The sequence below is a fragment of the Cricetulus griseus genome, chromosome 2 (assembly GCF_003668045.3).
Source record: "Cricetulus griseus strain 17A/GY chromosome 2, alternate assembly CriGri-PICRH-1.0, whole genome shotgun sequence".
Classification (NCBI taxonomy): domain Eukaryota; kingdom Metazoa; phylum Chordata; class Mammalia; order Rodentia; family Cricetidae; genus Cricetulus; species Cricetulus griseus.
Window position 1 is genome coordinate 255,108,807 of NC_048595.1, and position 24,294 is coordinate 255,133,100.

Genomic DNA, 24,294 nt, shown 5'->3' on the forward strand with positions numbered 1-24,294 from the left:
CCCAGTCTGGGAAATTATGGCTTCTGTGCTAATCTCTGAGACTGACCTTGCCAAGCTGCTTTCCCCGTGAAAACTGTTTTATCCAGAACAGCAGATACCATTCTGATCTGCATTCCGGTAATCATTCATTTGGATGAGTGCTGTCATATGTCCTTCCAAATAGTCATCTAAGTGATGATATTATCCTAAAGAATAAAGATCTTACCCAAATATATTTAGAAGTAATTTGAAGATAAGTCATTTATATTATATACTAATGAGAATTCTATGTACTAAGTCATATAGAAAATAGAATAATCTCCAAGAGTTCCTTCGGCAGACACTTGAATTTTTGTATATGTTTAAGCTTCTTTTTGATCAGGTTTACAGTTGGCTGATGTAAAAAGAATTGAATATGGGAGTGTGATAGGGACAGAGGTATAATTACACATGCTTAACACACATAAAAGACTGTGTGTACACTTATTCTTGCCCTCTTTCCTTCTCTTAATGAGGTCTACAATTACAAAACCTTAAAGCCATCTTCATTGATGAGTAGTTATGTCATTTGTATCTAATTCCATCTTCATTGATGAGTATTACATCACTTGTATCTATGTAAAGAGATATGTGTTCTTTGTTGGTTTTGTAGAGTTGTTTAAATTTTCGGTTTATAATAACTTCATGACTAATAAAATAAGAGGTTCTTTTTTCCCAACAGTTTCTTTGTGGTTTTCCACTTACATGGAGATTTACTCCATAAGTTTTAAAATTTTCATATATGTGTACTGTATAACCCCCTTCAGTACTCCATATCACCCCTCAAATCCATTATGTCTTTTTTGTTCATTATTATTATTCTATGTCTATATGAATAAATATATAAATATAATGTGCTAAATCCATTTAGTGTTAGTTGTACATGTATGTTCTTAGGTTTGACCAATTGGTAACCAATTAGGAGAAGACATTTTTTCCCTGGACCTTCATCGAGGAGTGGGACCCTGTGAGACTTCCCACATCCACACTGGGATGTCAACTGGTGTTATCATTGTTCAGTTTTTAAGCAACTATATTGCTGAGATTCCATGGCAGTGTTCCCCTTCATAATATTTGACATAATCCCATAGCAGATGTCCTGGCCCTCTGGCTCTTATAGACTTTCTTATCCTCTCTCACTATTTTACTTGAGCCTTAGGTCTAAGGGTTGTGTTGTAGATGTTTCAGTTGGGGCTAAGCAACCCATTGTCAGTAATCCTTTACATATTGACTAGTTGTGGCTTTCTGTAATGGTGTGCATCTGCCTCAGAAAGAAGCTTTGAGAAGAGTGAGAGTTACACTTGTATGTAGGTATAAGGGCAAGTATCAAGAATGCAGTTAGAGGGTGCTACTTGTTACAGGAAGTGGCAGTAATACATTCTCCTATAGGTTCTACGGCCTCGCCAGTCACAGACTGTTGGTTACGTTTAAGAGTACCAGTCATGAATTCCTTCCTGCTGATCAGACCTTAAGTCCAATTATAGCTGTTGGTTACTGTCAAGTTATAATTGCCACTACTGCATCTTTGGGAATATCTTAGCATTTTGGTCCTTTGTGATTTCTAAGTGTTACAGCTAGGTAGAGCTATTAATTACTTTTCTCCCTGGCAGCTTGCATGCTACCTTCAGATACTATGAAAACTACTCCCCAGAGAGACTTCCAGATCAGCTCCAGCTCAAGTCTTCCAACCCTGTGTCCAACATGAATGGTGTCTTCAGCCATAGGGATTTAACTTTAAATTTAGAGATGCAACCAAAGGCACCAGCAGTAGCCTTTATTACTTTGTGGTCTCTTGGACTCTCCTGACTAACAACTGGAAAAGAAATTTCTCATGCCTGATACTAGAGTTTTTGTTTCCACTGTCTTCTAGTGGAACATTATCATCTCTAGCATCATAACTCTATTTAATACATATGAATAAACTACATATTATATAATTTTAGTCAAACATATAATATTATGACTCCCGCAGCTGTTTCAAGCATCCTTAGTGTTTCTTTAAAAATCTAACCTGTGATACATATGGGGTGTTTATTCATAGATCTCTCTTTTCCCAAATAACAACACCCTTATGTATTCTAATAAAGTATTCCATGATTCACATTTAAATGACAAATTTAGATGCCTGAATTTCCCAGGAAGAAAAATAGCAAAAGAAAAAAGGATAATAAGATGATGTTTAAGAATGATCAATATATATTAATAAAGAAAACTCTTGGGTCGATATCGCAGTGTCATGGTATTTTCGGTGTGGTCATTTGTATTGACTGAAGCTTTACCTTCTTGTAAACATGTGAAACACCAGTAGGTTAGAATAGAGCTGATCAGATTCCTTCTCTTAAACTGAAGGTAAAATTTTCTTCAATTAAGTTAACAAGGAATAAATATGCTGTTGAACAATCAATAAGTAATTATTGAAGAGCTGTATTACAGCAGTGCTGCTGAACCAAGCCTTTTCACAGGTTTCTGCATCAACATTGTTTAACCTTTAGTTAAATGCATTAAACTAAATGCTAAGGAATGAAACCTTTTCATAGCTTTTTTTCAGTTATAATTTACATACAAAATGTGCCCATCTAAAATATAAATTTCAATGAATTTCGACAAGCTCATAGTACAATCAAGATAGACAACTTTTGTCATCTACAAAACTTTCCAGAAGACGTGCTGCCTTCTGCTTGTCCCACCCAAGGGACACCTTTACACAGAGGGAGCCATTTACTCTGTATTTCTCTCTGGTTCCTATTTACAGAATAGCTTTTGAGATTCATGAATGTTTCTATGTGTTTAATAATTCTTTTTTGTTGGTGAATAGTATTTCATTATATACACGTACCATCGTTTCTTTAGTTATTTGCCTTTTTATGCACACTTGTGCTTTTTCCATTGCTGGGTGATCATAATAGTGGTTCTTATGAAAGTTCCTTTCCATATTTCTATGTGAACATTTCATGTATTCATTTCTTTTAGACAATGCATAGGAGTAGAATTCTTGAGTCGTGTCATTTTTTTTATTCTCTCTCTTTTTCAGTGTTGATTACAAAGTAAACAGGTTTAAAGGATGAAATGTCTAAAATACCTTATGTCAGTGGGTCAGTTTTTTCTTGACAATGTTTTCTTCTACACAGAGATTGGGCTGGTCTACTAGCAAGCACTTAAAACATATTAACACAGACTAACTATAAACACAGTGGCCCTACCTCCAGCTGCCATGCTCACCCTGCATGATGTAGGAGACAAGGACAGCTGAGGTGAAAAGAAAGTCACAACACCTGAAGTTACCCAATTTCTTCTTTCCCGTATTAACCTATTATCTTGATCAAATATTACTATTTTGTTTCCAATTAATTTATCCTTTAATGTGTTAATTTTCTGCTGTGTGTGTGTATTTTTAATTAAATGCATTAAACTAAGGGCTAAGCTACCAAATGTATTTTTACTTAGGAGTTGCAGCCTACTTTGGATCCAAAATTGAATTTTAGGTAAATTAGAGGACCTTTGGAGTAGGATTCTATCTTTAGAAACATTATATAGGGAAATAGGTAGGTAGATGGGTAGGTTTATACAAGAAAGAAAAAGAGAAAGAAGGAAGGAAGGAAAGCAAAAAGAAGATAGGTAGGCAGATAGGTAGATGATATAGACAGGTGATAGATAAATAATAAGTGGGTAGGTTGATTAGATAAGAAAGAAAGAAAGAAAGAAAGAAAGAAAGAAAGAAAGAAAGAAAGAAAGAAAGAAAGAAAGGAAGGAAGGAAGGTGCTAGATAAATAATAAGTGGATAGATTGATTAGATATGAAAGAAAGAAAGAAACAAACAAACAAACAAACAAAGATGACAGATAAATAGTAAGTAGATAGATTGATTAGCTAGGTAAGCAATAGATAGAATAGGTAAGAGATAGATTATAGATTAGATAGATGATAGATAGTGGGTAGATTGATTAGATAGATGATAGAGAGCTATGATAGATGATAGCTCCATGTTCACTCCCACAGTTTACCATTTCCACCATCCATAATGTCTTCCTCTAGGTATGTTACCACCTGCAGCTGTCTCTGTCAACCTGGTGATTAAAGTATTTGTAGTATTTTTTACTGCGTATTTGCTGGTGATATATGTTCTTGGAACTTGTTTAACTTAAAACACTTTCTTCCCTCTCACTTTTGGCTGAAAGTATCTTTGTAATTTGAGTTACTTGTTTTTTAGATTTTTTAATTATTTTTTTTTTAATTTATGAGTGAGTGAGTGTTGTGTGTGCGTGCGTGCGTGCCTGCCTGCCTGCCTGATTATCTATATATGCTCTATGTGTATGCAGTACCCACAGAGGCTAGAAGAGCTCTGGGATCAATAGAACTGGAGTTACATGTAGTTGTCAGCCACCTGATAATAAGTGATGGAAACTGAACCTGAGTCCTCTATAAGGAGCAGTAAATGCTTTTAACCCCTGAGCCAGCCCTCCAACCCCTCAGATTTGTTTTTTAATCACCACTCTGAAGCTGTCATTGCTGTCTTGTAGCCTCCAGTGTTTTCTGCTAAGAATAAGTTAATCTTGTCAGTTTCCTGTGAGTAGCATGTTATTTATTTTCTGGCTGCTTCCTGAATTTTCTTTGGCTATCAGAAATTTGACTTTGATGCATGTATCAGCTAACTGGGGGCCTCTTTGTCATCACTCTGCTTGAATATGCTAGGGCTGTAGGTAGTAAATTAATTCTAAAGGATTTAGAGTTCTCATTATTACTTGTGCAGATGGTTTGTAGTTATTGTTGTTGTTGTATGCTTCCTTTCATTTCTCCTCTCCCAGGACTACAGTCATACTTTCACGGGTCTCTTAAGCATTGCTCATTTATATTTAATCTCTTTTCTATGTTTTTCATAATCATTTTTATTCATTTATTTTCATTACTGTTGCTTCTGCCTATTCCTTTAACATATTTCCTTTATTTATTTAAAGGTATTTAAAGAACTGCTTTGAAGTCATTCCTAAATCTGACGGTTAGGCCCAATGACATCAGTTTCTGTTAAATATTCATCTGCCCAAACATAGGTCATATTTTCCTGTTTCCTTGCATATCTGTGATCTGGGTTATGAATATGTCCAGCAGCAATTCATGCATCCCTCCAAGGGTGGTTTGATCATTGTGCAGCAGGCAGCTAACTCTCAATGCCAACCCTCAGCTGGGCCCTGTGGCTGCAGCAGCGGGTACTGGAATCCACTTAGTCCTCCCACTTACAGCTGCCATTGTTTCTGAGCCTGGAATCTTGGGGATCCTCACTGTACTGTATGGCTGAGCGTTCAGTCAAGGATCTGAGCAAGGTTTGTCCTCTGACATTTCAAATCACTCAGGATTCAGCTCTTCACCTCCTAAGCTAGGTTGGCTTCAGGAGTGCCAGCAGTCAGAAAAGCAATGGACTCATACTCTTTCTCTGGCACAGTTTGCTATTTCACAGATAAATGTCCCTCTGGTTTCTGTCAGCTGTTTCCCTGAAACTCCTGGTACCACCTCTGTGTACATCTTATTTAGTGCTCATGTGAAAATTATATTCAGACTGTTGGTCCCACCCATCCTGTGGCCTACTTATTTCTGAGATCCTATCCTATACTCCTTTGCCATAAAAAAAAATACCTCTAAATTTGTGTTTGTTGCAATTACTGATTTAAAGTGGTTAACACTCTGAGCTATGCCTACTTCAGGTCACGTTCCAATGCCTTAAAATAGTGGTAGGTAGCCAGGTAGATATCCAGATTTTCCCTTCCATGAGAACAGAAGCCTCTCCATTTTTCTTTAATATTATATAAGAAACTGTCTTATCTGCCTTGCATTTATATTATGAGATCTTCTATATGTACTCTAATTTTTAACCTAACTCTCATTATCAGATACCTATGTTAGTTACTTTTCCTTTTGCTGTGCCAAAAAAAAAAAAAAAAAAAAATGTAAGGGAGTAAAAAAATGTTTTGTATGACTCCAGTTTAAAGGTGCAGTCCATCCTGGCAGGGAAGGAGAGGGAAAACTGGTCACATGGTGGCCACATCAGGAAACAGTTCACCTCCCCCTTCCCTTTTGATGCATCCTGGGACTCCTGCCAATGGGATGGCACTGCCCACATTTAGGATTGTTCTCTCACCTAACCCAATCCAGAAACTCTCAGTAAGGAAGCATTCTCAGTCTTCCATGTAATTCTAGATTTGGTGAAGGTGATGATCTTAGCCATCACAATATTTGAGCTCTTCTCAGCCTTAAAATTGTACAAATATTACTGTAACGTATAAGCCGCCTATTTGCACTTAGGGTTATAAGTGTTTTTACTGAAGAGTAAAATTATAACAATTTAGGATCAGTTACTGAGAATGGAACTATTGATTTAGTGAGTAAGAATATGACAAATACTTTTGGTAATTGTGCTATGGTCCTGCAGAATGGCTGTACGAGTTTTCAGTGCCTCATATGAAGCAAGATGACTGTAAATTTAGTGTAGGGCTGGATGCTGCTTTGTGGTTTTGCTAATAGAACTGATTGCTTCTATAAAGCCAAATAACAATTCCAGAATCATCTCTTCCAGGAAACTCTTTGTCCCTGCTCTTCACACTGGCAAGTCACACTTGAAACGTTATTGTGTAGCCAGGATAATGGGAGCAGGGCCTTGGCTTTTCTAATCCTTGGTCTTCTCTATCAGTAAATATAAATCCAGGAGATTTATCTTTTAATTCTACTTTCAGGAACCAGTTCTATTTACAAGATATTTTTAGAGTGAGTTTATTATTAATATTTTGCATCCTCTTCCCATTTAAACCACTTTATTGATATGTACCATATGGTCAGTTAAGAGGTATTTACAGGCCAGTAGTTCCTAGTATATTCAGAGTTGCATATCCACCACAGCTCCTCATCCCTTTAATTCCAGAAGCATGCTGGGAAGGTGGAGAAGGAAGTTCCTACAATAATGGGAACTGGGTTTTTCTGCCCTCCTTCTAGCTCTGCCTATAAGTTTATCTATGATACATGAGTAGCATTTTAAGGTAAATTTGTGTAAGCTAAACTATTAAGAAGCTAATCATGGCAAATATTTCCTACAGCAGTATGGAAGTAGAATTAAGAAAATATGGCTGTTTTTTGGTGTGTGTGTGTGTGTGTGTGTATGTTGGTTTTGTTTTTTGTTTGTTTTTTTTTGTTTGTTTGTTTTTTTTTAAGTGAACTGGTAATGAACAGCCACAAAAAGCAAACATTGCAAGGCAAACTTGTGATGTTGCTTAAAATACAGTATTTATCATACATACCCAGTACTATAAGAAAATGAGCTCTGTAATGAATATTGCTCACATTTTGAGGTTTTGAGGAAGATATGAACATGAACTAAGCATCGCATAATATGAGGAAATTGTGAGTGTTCCTTTTTGCCATATGTTATCATGACTACAGAAAATGTGCCTTCTTTTGGGAGATGCCTTTTGAAATATTTAGTGACTTAATATCTGTAATTTCCTCAAATAATTATCTGAAACAACATTAGTGTAATTACAGGTACATAAGCAAAGAAAATACAACAAAAATAAATACTATTAGTTGTCGAATTTTGGTAATAGTTGTGGATCCATTTAAGTATTTATTTTCCTGTTACTTTGCCTTGTCTGTGTATCTGAATTTTTTAAAAAGTTCCAGAAAATAGATTTGAATAGTCTGGATGATAAATAATAATAGTATCTTGATATTACAATTAGTCTACTAGTATTTATATAAAGAAATGTATTTAGTCATCTGTTATTATAGACATATAAATAACTTTAGAGTGACTTTCAAGAAAAATAAGTTACAGTGATTGGATGGAGAGTGAGATTAGGAAAAGTGGGTGAGTTCAGGACTGGAAGTAAAACAGTTTTTCTGTTTTATTTTCATATTTTGAAACATTTTGTTTTTTATAAAAATACACAGTGGTGATAGTCATGACTGGGTTGATAGACAGAGAGATGAATGAATGAGAGAATGTAGTCACAAAGTTCCATTAAGGACTAGAGCCATAAAGGTAGGAAAAGAAATAGGTTCTACTCCAGAGAATTTTCAGATGTTGGGGAATGCTGACTTTGTGGATATAGTAGCCATTTTTAACCTGATGACCATCCATTTAGAATTTGCATCAAGAGTGCTTTAGAAACTACATGCCAATATTTTTGCCTGTTATTATCTCTTTATAGCATTTCTCATTGGATGATTTTATTTTGAAGGCAGCTACATTATGAGCCTATTTTGTGTGTGTGTTATTTTCCTTGAAATGCCATCCTTTCTCAAATAAATAAATGCATATTTGTGATATCTCAATTTTCATTGCTAATGAAGCCCCTCTCTTAGAGCCATGAATTTAACTGCTAATTTTCTAATGTAACTGCCAACCTAGATAGGAAGAGGGAAATGACACCACGCGGTATCTAAAAAGGGCAGAGTACGGGTTGTAGTGCTCTAGTGGAAGCCCCACCCTGTCCTTACCACTTAGTAACTGGGGCAAGCCACTTGACCCTGCTGAGCCCCAGCTTCCTGTGGTGTTAATTAAGATTGTCCACCGGGGTATTGTGAAGTGGAGCTGAATCATATAAATGAAGTCCCATTTATGGTGGCCTCATTTACATGCACTGGCTATTTATCTTTCTTATGGTTTCTGGTGGTGGTGGTGATGATGATGATAGTCGTGCTTATTTTTTAAATGTGGATAACCAATAAATCTAAAAAAGGAGCTAGAATTGGTAAACATTGTTATATATTTGTTTATCTACTCATAGCCAATTCATGTTTTGATTTGTGTTTTCCTTCTTTTCATCCAGTCCTGGGGAATGAGCCCAAGAGCCTCCCACATTCTAGGCCAGTGTTCTTCCATTCTATGTCACTATCCCTAGTTCTAGGCAAATCTAGTGAGAAAGAAACTTAATTCATTTTACATGCAAATAGGATATTTTGTGAAAGTGATTTTAATTAAATTAAAATATAATCAGATCGTCTACACACTTGCCAAATAAAAATAATCCCTGGCCTATTAAATTTATACTTCAGAATTAAACCTTGAATTTTTCTATTGTATTTAATTCATTGAGTCACAGGTGATTGACTCAGTAGTTCTGAAAATCATAGTATTCTTTAGAAACGTGATATATTACCCATAGGAAAACAGTTTTCATAATTTCATGTTTGGGCTAAAATGAATTAATGTAGTATGCTTTTGGAAGTTACTCTAAAATGAATATTTTTGTAAAAGTCTTATTCTAATGGGGGATAATTTAATACTTTAAGTTTCCTATTTATATAGCTATTCAACAGAACATAGGTTTTTAACAATATTAGTAATTCTTTGAGAACTTTATACAATGTGTTTTGAACATACTCCCTCCACCAACTCCTCCTATAACCACTGCCTTTGCCTTCCCATCCTCTTCCACCCAACAGAGAGAGACTTCTCTTTTGTTATTTCTTTCCCTATGGAGTAGGTTTGTGTTGCCCAGCTAATCTTGGGAGTAAGGCCTAGGATACCATGTAGTCAACCACACCAGGTGCTCAACCTACCAAGAGTCAGGTCATTAAAGAAAACTAACTTTCCCTCTCCTAGCAGCTACTAAGTATCAAGTATCAAAGTTCCTCGTATGTACAACTGTCCTATTGCGTCTGGAAACACTGTTTCTTTGACACTTTGACTCTTACACTCTTCCCACCCTCTTTTTTTGTTTGTTTTGTTGTTGGTGGTTTGTTTGTTTGTTTGTTTGTTTTTGGTTTTTGGTTTTTCCAGACAGGGTTTCTCTATGTGGCTTTGGAGCCTATCCTGGCACTGGCTCTGGAGACCAGGCTGGCCTCCAACTCACAGAGATCCACCTGCCTCTGCCTCTGGAGTGCTGGGATTAAAGGCGAGCACCACCAATGCCTGGCTCCCACCCTCTTTTCTATGAAGGCCCTTGAGTCTTGAAGAGAGGAGTGGATGCACATGTCCACTATGGGCTGAGCATTCCTGTCTCCAATTCTAAAATTTCCAATCAGAGCATCTCTTAGTACTCATCAGTGAATCTTCCCCTTGCAGTTGATGACAATTAACACAGAGACACTGCCCCCCAAACAGGTCAATGTACAGGAAGTAGTTTGAAATGATGCTGCTATAAGTAGTCATCATTGGTTATTTAGCCATCTTATCACACACAGGATAATATTTGTAATAACATTTGTGGAGAAAATCTCAGAACAAGATTTCCCTGGCACTTTCTACTGCATCATTTAATGCGTCATGAGTATCTATAGGTATCTGTTACAATTTGAAGTATTTTAATGACCTCTTTCTAAAGATTTCAAAGGCATTTGAGCTTTCTTAAAAGCTTACATATTGGTGGTTGTATACCAATTAAATTGCCTTAAGAAAACTGTCTGTTAGCAGTAAAAATTTGTTAGATTTTTGAATCTTGGGAATGCCTGATATCATTTCATTACTACTTGTCTGTAATTACTGTCTCAACGTGAACATTTGGTGAATTTATTTTTATTGAGTAGACATCTCCAAAATTGAAAAGAAAAACCAAATTTTAAAAAGAGAAGACTTTTTTTTTTTTTGGTTTAGCTAAATGTCAGTTGCTTAATCTAAAAAGATAAAAATATTTTTCTGGGCCAAAGCATGTGAGCTTCAAGGCACTTTCTGTATGTATAATATCATTTAATCACTATAAGGAACCTTGAGAGCCTACAAGGTGAGGTAGGCAAATACGACATTGTTTCTACACTGGGAAATAACTGCCTTCCAAGGTTTAAAGACCTAAGATGTGCTAGATGCATAAATAACATTAAATGGCCATCACCCTGTACCCTGATTGCCCATCCACTCCACTGTTGAATGCAGCTGGGTTTTGTCTCTACTATGGGGAAATGTTGATGAAACTACTAAATCTCAAGAAAAAAGAATTCTATGAAGTATTTATACAATCTAAGTGAAAAAAGAATACCAAAAGTAAATTAACTTTAAAAAAATAAGTTGTTCAGCAGCCATAATTAGCACTATTGAACAGGTATGCATAATACATTTAAATGCAGTATATATCAAAAACAGAATACATATAGCTATAAAATATAAATGTACACATATTCTTGTCATACTACTGTATTTTTTTACTTTTGTACCTAACTGAAAAGAGGAAATGTTTCCCAGACTTTCAGGATTTTTCAAATATAATTTTGCACATAGGGAAGGGGCTGTCTAAAGCACAGAACTCAGACTATACAGTGCAGGGGGGAAGATGTCAAAAGAAATTACCAACTAAAAATTAGTTACAACAATGAAGTCAAAAGACAACACATTGATAAAATACCTGCAAAACAGGATGGATAAAAGATGAATTTCTTACATAAAATACTTATTACGAAAGGATTACCATAAATATTCATGACTGATGTGGCATGATTATAACATTTTTTTAATGAGAAAAGGTCTGCCTTCCTGTCAGTAGTGGATGGGTTTAATAAAATGTGATTGTGCACTTTATAGAATGTTGTTATATAGCTATGAAAAATGATTGTCTCAGAAATATGTCTGTGAGGGGCACTAATGGAAACAGACATGTTACTGGCTATTGTACATAAATTATATAATCCTGTTTTATTGAGGATGGCAACCCCTGTGTGTGAGAGAAAGAAAGGCATTCATCCCTGTGACAAAATCATGAGGAAAAAATCATACGAGAGTAAAGACTTATTAGGGGCTCACCGTTCAGTTCAGCTGTCTTTCTTACTCTGGGCCTGTGATGATTCGGATCATGGTGGCCAGAGCACCGTCACAGGCAACTGAGAAGCAGAGAGATAAATAGCACAGATCACATGTACTTTTCAGAGGCATTGTCCCAGTGGCATGCTTCCTCTGACAAGTCCTAAACCCCTAGTTTCCAATAACCCCCAGTGTGGTGACATAAAATTACTAATCCACCAATAGGTTAATCTTTAATCGAGTCAAAGCCTTCATTATTCAATCCCATACTTATGCAAACCAATACCTCAAAACATTGCATTGGGGACCAAATCTTCAACACATGGAACTTTTGTAGGGATATGTCATGTATAAACTGTAACATTCTGTACTAACCCTGGCCTTTATGATCACTGCAGAATGAAAAGTGAACTTAGTCCCCTCCAGAGTCCCTCAGGTCTCAACAGTTCCAGCATTGCTCTGAAAGTCACAATCAAAGACCCAAGGCAAACTGCTTCAAACCCAGTCAAAGTAGAAAAACAAGTATTTCCAACATAAAATGTCATGAAGTAAATATTTCCATTTTAAACTGAGAGAAATGGAACATAGAAAGAAGTCAGGGGGGCAAAGACAGATTGAAACCCATCAGGACATACATGTAAATCCAGCAGCTCCATCTCTGGCACCCCAGGTATCCAAATAGACCTACTAGCTTCAGCCCACATGGCCGCTCTCTGAGCCTGCACTGGCTCTATGAGTTCCCTGCCTCTTTCCCCTGGAGACATTCCACATTGCTGACATGTGACTTCGGGAGTCTCCTTTGCTGACTCATTTTCATTTCCATAGCTTCATGCATCACCTCATAGGAGATGCCCACACGCTTCCCAACTCTGCCATAAGATGCTTAGCCTCACAGGCTTGCCTTTGAAATTTGGTGGAAGCCTCCATGGACCCACAACTCTTGTGTTACATATGGCTACCAACCCAGAATCATGTGGCCACCAGAAGATATAGTCAAGACCCCCAGAGCCTTCAATCTAGTGGCCTGTAAGAGGTACCACAAAATAAATCCTGAGGGTGGGGGTATAATCCTGTTTCCCAATGGCATGCTCTTCTTACATGAAAGTCTTTCAAATGTGTTTATTTTTCAGATATTTCATGAGGTAGAATCTGTAGCTAATTCCTCACATACCCTCTAAATATCCTTCCTGCCAGACTGCTGAAAAGTGTGAGGCTTCTTAGTGGCATGAATGTCTTTAGCTGAGACACTTTCCTTGGCCCTTGATTTACTCTCTTATTTTTTGCAGCCAAACTGTATTTAAAATATTTCCACTCTGCTGTTTATGATTTTCACTGTAAATCTGGGTAAAAGCAGCCACTAATCCCCATGCTGTAGCCTTGAATACTGGGCTGTGCTGAAAATTTGTACATCAGATTTATGAGTTCACCCCTTTAAATGTAAGCAAAGTATTACAATAGGGGCAAAGGGTACATAAGTTCTGTTTTGTTTTGTTTTTCCAAAACTTGAGTGCTCTGTACCTGCTTCCCAGTAAATTTTGCATTTCCATATAAAACATCATAAATATACTCTTTTATGTTTTTGCTTAGGATTTTTGTTTTCAAACAGGATGTCATGTAATCCAGGCTGACCTCATACTTACTAGCTAGCTATAGATGACCTTGAACTCCTGATGCTTTGTTGAATAGGCAAGAGCCTCATAATTCCAGTCATTTCCCCCCAAAAAATGGACATTACATTGGAGTCCAAACATACTTGAGCCTCTTTTACTAGGAACAGTATATCCAAACCATGACAGTATACAGATAAGGGAGACTACAATACTGGTCTCTTCCAAAAATCATTTGTTCATTGTCTCACTCTCTAAAATGGGTATTTGTAATTTTTGAAAATTTATAAAGCATATATTAAAAGAGGCAATAGTGCCTATAGAAAAAAATGTTCGTGAACATACTTCTCAAGAAAGGAAATGTATTGTCCACTAAACATTGGAAGGTTATAATAAAGAAATACAAGTCAGGAAAGCACTAAGGTGTTGCTTTTTAACCTACAAGACTGAGCAAGTTTTAAAAATTAGTGACATGCACAATTAATGGGCAGCTGGACCATTCTGGTATAAATGGAGAGTTTGTTGGGGTAAGTTTTAGATGAAAGCTGTTGAATAGAAATCACTAAATCTTAAATGCATACTCTGTGCCCATAATTCCACCTATGGGACTTTATTCTGGAGACTTACTCAGTGATATTATCATCTATGGTGGCAAAACTTGAAAAATGTCAAGGTCAGGGAGTTTAGTCAATACAATGCTTGCCACACAAGCATGAGTACTGAGGAGGCAGAAACAAATGGGTGACTGGGGCTTACTGGCCAGCCAGCCTACCCTAATTGGCAAATTCCAGGGCATTGAGAGACATGGTGCATGGCACATGAGGAATGATATGTGAGTTTCATTTCCAGCATCCTTGTGCCAGCAGACACATGCACAACTGCATGGCTAGGTGCATACTCAAACACACACAAAGAAACATATAAATTTACTTGTTATGATAAATCTTTCTGCCAAAAGCTTCCTGAGCCCCACTGCCACATGTGCGCTTTACGCCAGCTGCCCGCCTGAGTTAGGGCCCAAATGAATACACAGAAACTTGTATTAGGTACAATGCTGCTTGGCCAATGACTAGGATTCCTCATCTGTTAGCTCAGTCTTAATTATCATAAACCTATATATTTTATAAGACTTATCTTATCGGACGCCTTGTTGGCATCCTCCCTTGCCGGTGGATCACATCCTGCCGCTGGAGCAAGAGCGGAGGGGGAAAAAAGGGACGCTTCTGGTTTCTCCTTCTTTAAATCTGAGTCTCCTTGCTATGTCATTTCCTGGCTGGATCATCACTTATCTACTACATTTCCCAGAATCCTCTTTGACTCATAGCCCTGCCTAACTTGCCATTTCATTGGCCAAACAGTATTTTATTTAACAATCAATAAGATAAACATACACAGTACATTCCCCATCATTTACTGTGTGTGCACACTGGAATATGTTGTGGCTGGAATGAAATAGACTGAGAAAGCCATTCACCTTTCCCTGAAACATGGGCCACCTTCATGTTATACATACATTTGCATTTTAATTTGTTGCTTTTGTTACATGACCATGCACTAGGGAACTGAGAGGAGGGGATTTAGTTAAACTGTTGGCATTTACTCAGAAGTGGCAATAGGATCTACTGTATGAGGCAGATTCAGTTGTGTTACATAATCTTTTATATCTTTTCAGTTTCCTGCCATATTGCATGTTATTTTCATTACCCTTAAGTGATTTCTGAAAAGCTGTTGCCAAACTAGGGTCCCTCCAACTGAATAAATTAATCTTTATAAGAAAACGAAAAAGTGAAATTTTTAAGTGCACAAAGTTGGCTTTATGCTTACAATTACAAATGAGCTTTTTGTAGAACAGTTAAAATAGAGAATTGTTTATCTCTGTACTACTTATAACTACCCCAATCCTGCTGTTTTAATTTATTTTTCCAGTTTTGGGTATTGAACTTAGGAGCTTAGAGATGCCATGAAAGCATTCTGTCACTAATCTATATCCCCTCCCTCATTTTACTTTGTATTTTTTTTAGATGGAGGTCTTGATGAGTTGTCCAGCCTGGCCTTGAACTAGTGATCCACTTGTCTCAGTTTCCTGGGTAGCCCATATGACAAATTTGAACCATCAATCCAGATTTTCCTATCCTCTTAAAAGGTGTCATTTTACCCATCAGCTAGAGCCAAAATAGAGGAAAACACCCTTGATTCTTCTCTTCCCTTGACCCTGAGTCTAATTCTTCCTGGAAACTCACTGGTTTTCTTGTTTGTCTATCTCTGGCAGTAACTACTAGTCCAGGCTCCCATCTGCCTGCTGTCTGGACAATTTTCATTTTTATTTCCTGTCTTACTTTCATGCAGCCCCTTCTTTCTGTAGTACATAAGATGGATTTTGAAATGCAGATCTTGTTTTATCCCTTATTTGAAATGACTTCCTATGGCACTTAAAATTAATCCAGATCTAGCCCTGCCCTCGGGACTTTGCGCTATGTGTCTCTTTATCCCACATGGATCTCTGATGCTGGATGCCCACTGCCCTCCCATATTCTTCCCATACAGCCAGCAATATTGTGCAGTTGTGCTCTCCTAAGGACATGGGGAAAAGTCATGCCCAAGGCTGCACCAGCAGGTCCATGCAATGACCAGTATGGAAGTCTCCCTTACCCTAGGCTCTTTCCAGCAAACCAGCCCTCATTAGCTGCCCGTCAGGCTCCATCACATCATCTTGCTTTATTTTCTTCTTAGCATTTCACATTACAAGATAATTGTCCTATTTTTCACATTGGCATTCTGCTATTAACTGAAGTAGGTAATCTGAAATTCTAAGAATGTACATTTTCCTCATGGGATCTAAGAAAGCATTCTCATTTTGAATGAAGGGGAAAAAATAGCCCATAAGCACCATTATTGTTCTTAAACTGACATTCAAGGAAAACCAGGCTCTTACCTCAATCATAAGCTATGTTGTACCAGGAGTTGATCCAACCTGTGAAGCCCAGGGTGCCTCCCATTTGCTCTATTTCACAGTAGTCCTTCTCAAGCTAGATCTACAAGTCATGTTGACTTGTTAGAATTTGTGCAGCGTTCACCCTTGCCTTTACACAGGCCTTAGAACTCTAGGGCCACAATACCAAAATTCCTATAGCCTTTGCCACATGCTGTTACCTAGTGTCACATGAAGACCTAACTCTATTCCCAGCAACTACAGGGCAAAGACTTTTGTTGTTTGTTTCTGTTTTTCTTCTTATCACAAGTTAAGCACTTAGGAATATTTTGATGATTCTTCCTTTGTTGAAGTTCCTGAAGCTCAACTACATTTTTAATATTTTTCTAATAATATGAAGTATGTTTAATCATCGGAAATATATAAACTTATAAATTAAACATGTAAGTCATCCATACATAGATACTATGTTAGCTTTGAGTGATAAATCTTGCTCAAAGTACTTAAATTTGATAGAAAGCATTAAAGATTATTGTGTTAGAAGTAGATTGATGGCTGCCATATATACATGCAATGATTGTTGAATTTTGTCACCTGTTCTGAGAATGTCTATGCAGAGAATAAATGGGGGCTAAAGAAACAGGTGTGTCCTCCTCTCATTGATCTTATTCTGGAGTTTGGAGGTAAAGTAAGCATGAAAAATTAAACCCACAAGGTACCACAAAGCTATGTATGACTCATGGCAGACTGTCCCACAGCACTGGCTCTAAGTTATGTACTGAGGTTCCAAAAGACAAAGCGGGGCCCATTGATTGCATGCTTGTAATTCACACTCTGGTGAGAAGAGTACATGTATTTATTGTTGTGCTCTGCATTCTTCATTGATCTTTATTCTTTGTTATAATTTTTGTCTAAAACTTTGGTTGCCAAACTATTTCATAATGTCCCAAGATTTCCAAAGTGTAAGTTGTGGGCAGCTTGCAATATCTTTCCCATCGTGTGTGTGTGTGTGTGTGTGTGTGTGTGTGTGTGTGTGTGTGTGTGTGTGTGTGTGTGATGTTCGATGTCTTTCTGTAGGCTGTGAATATGTTTCATTACCATTGGTTAATAAAGAAGCTGATTTGGTCAATAGACAAGCAGAATAGATTCAGGCAGGAAATCCAGGCAGAGATATAGGGAGAAGAAAGGCAGAGTCTGGGAGACACCAGCAGCCACCAGGAAAGCAATATATGAGATAACAAGCCACAAGCCTCCTGGTAAAATATAGAATAATAGAAATGGGTTGTTTTAAGTTGTAAGAGCTAGTTAATAATAAGCCTGAGCTAATAGGCCAAACAGTGTGTAATTAATAGCCTATGAGTGATTATTTTATAAGCAGCTATGGGACCAAGCAGGACTCTCTCTCTCTCTCTCTCTCTCTCTCTCTCTCTCTCTCTCTCTCTCTCTCTCTCTCTCTTCTGTGTGTGTGTGTGTGTGTGTGTGTGTGTGTGTGTGTGTGTGTGTGTGTGTGTGTGTAGGTCAGAAAACAACCTTGGGTGTCACTCCTCCTGTGAGTTCCAGCCTCTCTTTGGGACAAGTCTCTCATTGGCCAGAAGCTTTAAGTACACTAGACGAAATGGGACTAGACAACAAGCTTCCAGGAATCCATCTGTCTCCACCTGGCATCTGGTCATTGGCAGGGTTAAGGCATATATAACCACACTGAGCTTTTGATGTAGTTTTTTATGGATCCAAACCTGGTCCTCATGCTTAGATAGCAAGCACTTGACCAACCAAGTCCCACTCTGTTATCTTTTTGTTCTAACCACAAGCAATGCACATTCGGTTTGTTACTTTTACATAAAAATTCAAATCCAAGGAAAGCCACCATTTTCAATCATATAATAGTTTGATTAATGGTTCTGTTGGTTTTCTTGTTTGTATTTACATTATAAGTTAACAGAAATATCTAAGCTTGTATAACACAGCTTAAAAAGAACACCCTAATTACTGGTTCTGATTATCTAAACATCATCTGTTTTCTTGAACCATTTTTGTAACTCATCATTTGTGAAATGAAAGAGCAATTACAGTCAGTATTTACACTTTCTCCTATAGATTCTTTAATATTCATCTTACTGATCTTGCCTTAAAAACAACTTATCACCCATCTCATTTTGGCAACAAAGAAGGAATCCTCTTCCATTACTCCCAACAGTCTAATATGGAGAAAAGACCAACAGTGAGGATCTACTGAGGTCAGCAGTTAAAGGATCAGAGTGTTTTGTAGAACGCAGAGAAAAGCTCACATTTATAAAATGTCATTAGAACCCACTTGATTTCGAAAATAAAGATCTCAAGAAATGCTTATAGAAAAGACAGAAATGACTCCCCCCCCCCAAAAAAAAAACTGTGTATTCAGACAAAAACTTAATTGAATTGCGGTTGAGACTTCAACCCTCAATGTTTTCAGTGAAGGCCAGATTGGCTTTAAAAATACCTAGGCATATTTTCCAGAGACTTTGATGTTTTATCACATACTCACTGAGACAAAGTAAGTATTCAATAAGTTAGAGTTGACTGACTGGCTCGGCCCTGCATTTGGCTAGGACATCTGCAAGTGCTTATTTTTTAGCTTGTTGAACAGTCATTTAATAGTATACTGTAGATTACAGATTTTTCTGCAAAAATACTAACATTAGTTTTGGCAAAACTGGTAACTGTTATTTCCAATAGTAATTGCTCCATTGCTATAGGTATCCTAAGGTAAATAATGCCAAAATTTCAACTCTTATGAAACAAGTAAAATACCCCTAATTATTAAAAGATATGGTAGACATGATCAATGAATGAAGCTCATATATTTTTACAATTAATGCAATCCATAGTTATATGGAATACATCCCCCAATAAAAAGTTGTCTACTGTAGCAGGAAGAGAGTACTGCAGAATTTGGAGAATTGTTAGAAGCCAGGAATCTCTGCTAATTTCACAGTTTAGCCCATGGATGACCCTTGGGTGACCAAGCATAGTCAAATTACATTGTCATTTTACAGTCTTGAAGTCTGGTGTTTGTAAAACTGAGTAGTGGGACAATTGTATTGAAAATCCAAGTATGGAAGAACTTTCAAAGGATGATCTGGGGTACGCTTCCTTTCCATTCTGAGGTATACAAATGAGGAAAGTTTTTTACCTGCTGCAGTTTAAAGGACTTAGTGCCAGGATTTACAACAGATAGTGAAAAAAAATCCCATGAGTTCTACATTTCTCTCCATGTGACAAGACATCAGAATAGCACTTGCACATCTGCTACACATTCCCAAATCTGTCCTCTTTATCAGTTTAGAAAATTAAACTAACAACTTACAGGTGGAGGTGGTGTAGTAATTTCTGTCTGAAAATGAGTTAGTTTAAAAAGGTTCAAGTAGCCATATCATTGAATTGGTAACTGTGGCAAAAAATAAAAGTCAGTGTGCTTCAGGGTTCATGACTAGTGTTATACAAACCAAAAGTAGTGGCATGAACCTTTAATCTCAGAACTTGAAAGGTACAGGCAAGTAGAGTGAGTTCAAGGCCAGCCTGATCTATTTATTGAGTTCTAGGCCAGCCAAACTACAGAATGAGCCCTGGTCAATAAATAAATAAATATATAAATTAAAAAGTCCAGGCAAACCTACAGAATGAGCCCTTATCTCTAGATAGATAGATAGATAGATAGATAGATAGATAGATAGATAGATAGATAAGACATCTATCAACCACACTCAACAAAAACAAGTATGTGTATCATTTGGCAAAGAAAGGGATACAATGGAGGGGCACTTAAAGCAAGGTATATGATATGATTCTGTCTTTCTTAAAATAGATATACATGCACACTCATATGTCCTACCTGCACCAAAATGTCTTCTCATGAGTTCTGCCAGCCCTTACAGTAGTGTTTCATGAACCCAATGTACCAATTCACCTAACACTCCAGAGAAAGATGAACTCACCCAATCTGCTGTCACTTGACAGCAGTTAGCCATGAGATCCTTCCCAGGGGGTGTGCAGAAAAAAGGGGCTAATGGTGTGTTGGGATCACAGAAGGTTATTTGAGAAGTGTTTTATTAGCTCCTCTGTCTTTGGAACTTACTTACCATCCCCAGCCCCAAATTTAGATAATGAGACACAAAGAAGAGCAATAAATTAAAACAATCTAAAATAATTGTATCTGATGACATTGAGCAGAAAATAACAAATTTCAATTATTATGTTGAACACTGTGAAAAGTCTTACATGGAAATTCTTGAGAGATTTAAGCACCCTCATGCTGGTACTTAGAGGCAGCTGCTGTGATTTTGAGGAATTTAGACAACTGGCTGCCCTGAAGCAGCCACCCTTCCCTGAGGGGACAGTGGTCCTCTCTGTTGGATTTTCTATGATGGACTTGGGGTAGTCTTGACCTGTGTTGCCATGGCAGGCCCTTGGGATACAGCTCTTACTGAGCTCTCAGCATTCTTCAGACCTCTGCAGGAAGGAGGAGATGACAGTACATGCAGCCGAAACTGCCACATCTCTAAATCGATTAGCTTTGGGGATAAAGCTAAATAAAACAATCATTGATGAAATTTCTAATTATTCTTTCCTAATTTGGGCTAAAAGTGCAAAAGGAGTAATACCAGATTAATTTCCTCTTTTGAACTCAATATCCCTGTGGGCCATTGCATTTGCATGCATGAGTAAGGCGTTAGTGTAATATATAGGATGTGCAGAGCTTTTCTTCCAAAGACTGATGATTCCATAACCCCAAGGAGTAAACTGTATTATAGACTGTTAACTTAAAGAAGGTTTATCCACTGATCAGCTAATCAGAAATCATTCAGGCAAGAATATTCACAGAAATTATGGGTTTTGTTCCTTATTTTTTAATGAAAATTGCATCGTTTTCCATTTTGAATAGAATAAGCTGCTGCAAGGAAGGGCAAATTCAAAGTCATAGCTAATGGGCACTGTATAACTGTTTAATGCTTTGTTTGTATATTAATCTGGTGATTTTAGAGAATCATTTCAGCTCTGTAAATTCTGCATTCATTGTATTTGATCATGCTACATTGCCAACTATATGTATTACTGATCTGAATTGTATCTGGATAGTGACTATAAAGATTACCTCCATTTAAGATTATTTTGAAAGTATGGACCATCAATCCAGAACAATCCTTCAGCTCCTTACACCACTACAGGCTCTAGGAAGAGTTAGCATGTCCCCCATGAGACTAAGACATGACTTATAAATGGGGCCATTAGTGATGTGGCTCCTTCCTCTGATCCTGTTACCCATTATTTCCAAGTGACAGAAAACGCACATGAAGTTCACTGTACATCAGAGCTATGAAGCCAGGAAATAATCACCCTTTAATATTTTGAGTACAATAGAGTCAGGGTGTTTTGCCATTGCTAATGAGCTATATAAACTCTATAAAGAAAATAGTATTTCACATTTTCCAAAGGACCCAGTGAGTTCATTCTTTTGTAAGGAGAGTTTCTTATTTTCACTTGTTGAAGTCAACTATTTTTGCATGATTAAGTTTTATTTTCAAATAATAAGGACCTTAGTAGAATATTGAAAATTGAAGCTAAGTAAAAGTCAAGACATACATATTAAATAATATTCTTGTTTATGGTGGGAGAACTAGACACTGGAGGAAGCAGAAGTATGTGAAACTAGAGTGACACAGCAGTTTGAAATTCTGTTCCAAGATTCTTTGGACAAAACCTTTGGCAGCCACCCAGATCATGTTAATTGCCTTTTTGTGTATACATTTCTATACACCAACTCATCATTTTGGCTTAAATTATAGACATTATAACAAGGTTGGAAAATATTTAAATGGCCCTCCCTTCCAGGATTGTCTTGTGGAGCTACTAATTTTTTTTAGCACAAGCTATTATTTTGTCTTTACCATATTTTTCTAGAGTATTATTAATGTTTGTAAAACAAGCCAGATAAAGATCATCACAACAGCCTTTAAAATATCCTGGTAATGCAGTAACATTAAAGGCATTTTAAATCCCCCCTCTAGAGATAATAGTAATTTTGAACTTCAGATCTAGAATACCGTATGGCTTATGCTAGCAGAATACCAAGAATACCCCGACTTCTAAATCAAGAGAGCAGATTTCTCCCTGGGCTCTTTTCCCCTGTCACAGCCCCTGTATTTCAGTGACAAATGTCCATGGTCCATATAGGAATTTTATGAATCACTAAAGTCAGAATGTGGAGCAAAAAGAACTATCCATGGTGGTAGTGCCTGTAACCCAGACATTTGGGGAACAGGAATCACAAGTTCAAGGCTAGCCTAATCTCCAAAGATATCAATCTAGGCTAGGCCCTGTCTTTTAAAACTTGCTAAGTGAAACAGTGAGAGAACATTTTCTGTTCCTCCCTCTGTGAGTGACCAAAATTTGGATTTGACTTAGTATGTGTGCCAGAGTGGAGGCAAGTGTCTTCCCAGGTCACATGGGTTGCCATCACATGGTGTGCACTCCATCCTCTCCCCAGGCCAATCTGCTGGTCTTTGCAGATTTGCCTATGAGACCTAGGGTTGAGCTGTGTCCCCTCTGACTTCTCCAAAAACTTCCCAGTTGTATACTTAAGAACCAGCACAGCTATTCATGTTATATGTAATTTTTACTGAAATACATTAATTCTGTGTGCTGAAAGATAATCAAAGCCATCCTCTCATATGCCCGCTTATCCTAAATCCAGCTGCCTTTCTCTTAGCATGATGTTTGTGTGCTGTTCATGTCCTTGCTCCTTGTGTAACTCAGCAGAGATAGAAAAGAATGTGATTTTTCTTGTCATACGAATACCAGCAAAAGGATCAGTATGCCCCCAGTTTTCTCCTGACTCATCACATACTAGGAATAATTGACACTTCTGAGTATGCACATGTTCTAATCTCATGAGCTGAAAAGAACCAGTTCCTTCCATTCTGGGAGGTATTTGGGACTTGTACACTGCATCCTGTTTGCTTCCTTCTCCAGGATGAAGCTGTCAGTCTGTCTGTCTAATCCCGATATGGCCTATGTTGCAAATTAGTTTCTAATACCTCTCCACAACCAAGGATTTTGTAGTTTTGCTTAATAGGCTTGACTTTGTTTAGTGATGCAAAGTGTAGAATAAAAAATGTTAGTGTCATGACAACAATGACCAATGGCTACATGCACTGGCTGTCTGGCTATGAGTTAACAAAATTTGAAGCTAGCTTTTCTTTCCATTTGAGTAATCTTACAACATCCCTTTCATTAAACTAACTATAAAATAAGACTAACCCATATTCTAAGAAGTGAAAATTTAGGACATTTTCTAAAATGAATGTAAGACTTTAGGACATTTTCTAAAATGAATGTAAGACTTTCACTTCTCTGTGTTCCCTTTTATTAGGTATATCAACCATACTTCTGAGCTTTAAAACAAAACCTGAACTTGGCTCACAAAGGAGACAGAATAAGAGTGAGGCTAGCCCAGAGTTTCCCCGCACCAAGGTTCCTTGTCACTTAGATTCCCGCATTCATCAGCAGCCAGGCACTAGAGGCAGTGCAGGGCTAAATAGATTTGCCATGTAAAGAGGGATGGCTTGGAAGTTTAGGGGCACCAAGATGAGCACTTAAAAAAGAGTTTGTGTTAAAAAAAAGAAAATCAGATTTCCAGCAGTCTTGCAGTTGCAGGCTCAGACGTGACAGCCATTATGCCTGCCACCTCTCTTCCCCCATCCACAATGTCAGATGTCTCCCTGGTTCCTTCTGCTGACATGGCCAGCTTCACCTTATCACTGTTCTCCCCCCATGTCCTATTCTTTAAGACTCAACTCTGGGCTCCCCTCCGAGAGGCAGGTGTCCTGTGATGTCTAGGATGCTACAATGTAGATCCCTGTGCAAGATACTCCAGGAAGTCTCTCATTTACCTTGGCATCTACATACCATGCTGGAATTTCTTTCTGCTTCCTACTTCTGCTCTATAGAGTCCTTGAGGAAACTGATTTGTTGTCACAGCAGGCTTGTAACCA

General features: G+C 37.5%; 1 protein-coding gene across 2 annotated transcripts in view; it reads left to right on the plus strand.

Annotated features, from left to right (window-relative positions):
- Window positions 1-24,294, plus strand: part of Man1a1 (mannosidase alpha class 1A member 1) — a 172,844-nt gene that overhangs the window by 118,505 nt on the left and 30,045 nt on the right. The gene's annotated exons all lie outside the window — the stretch shown is intronic.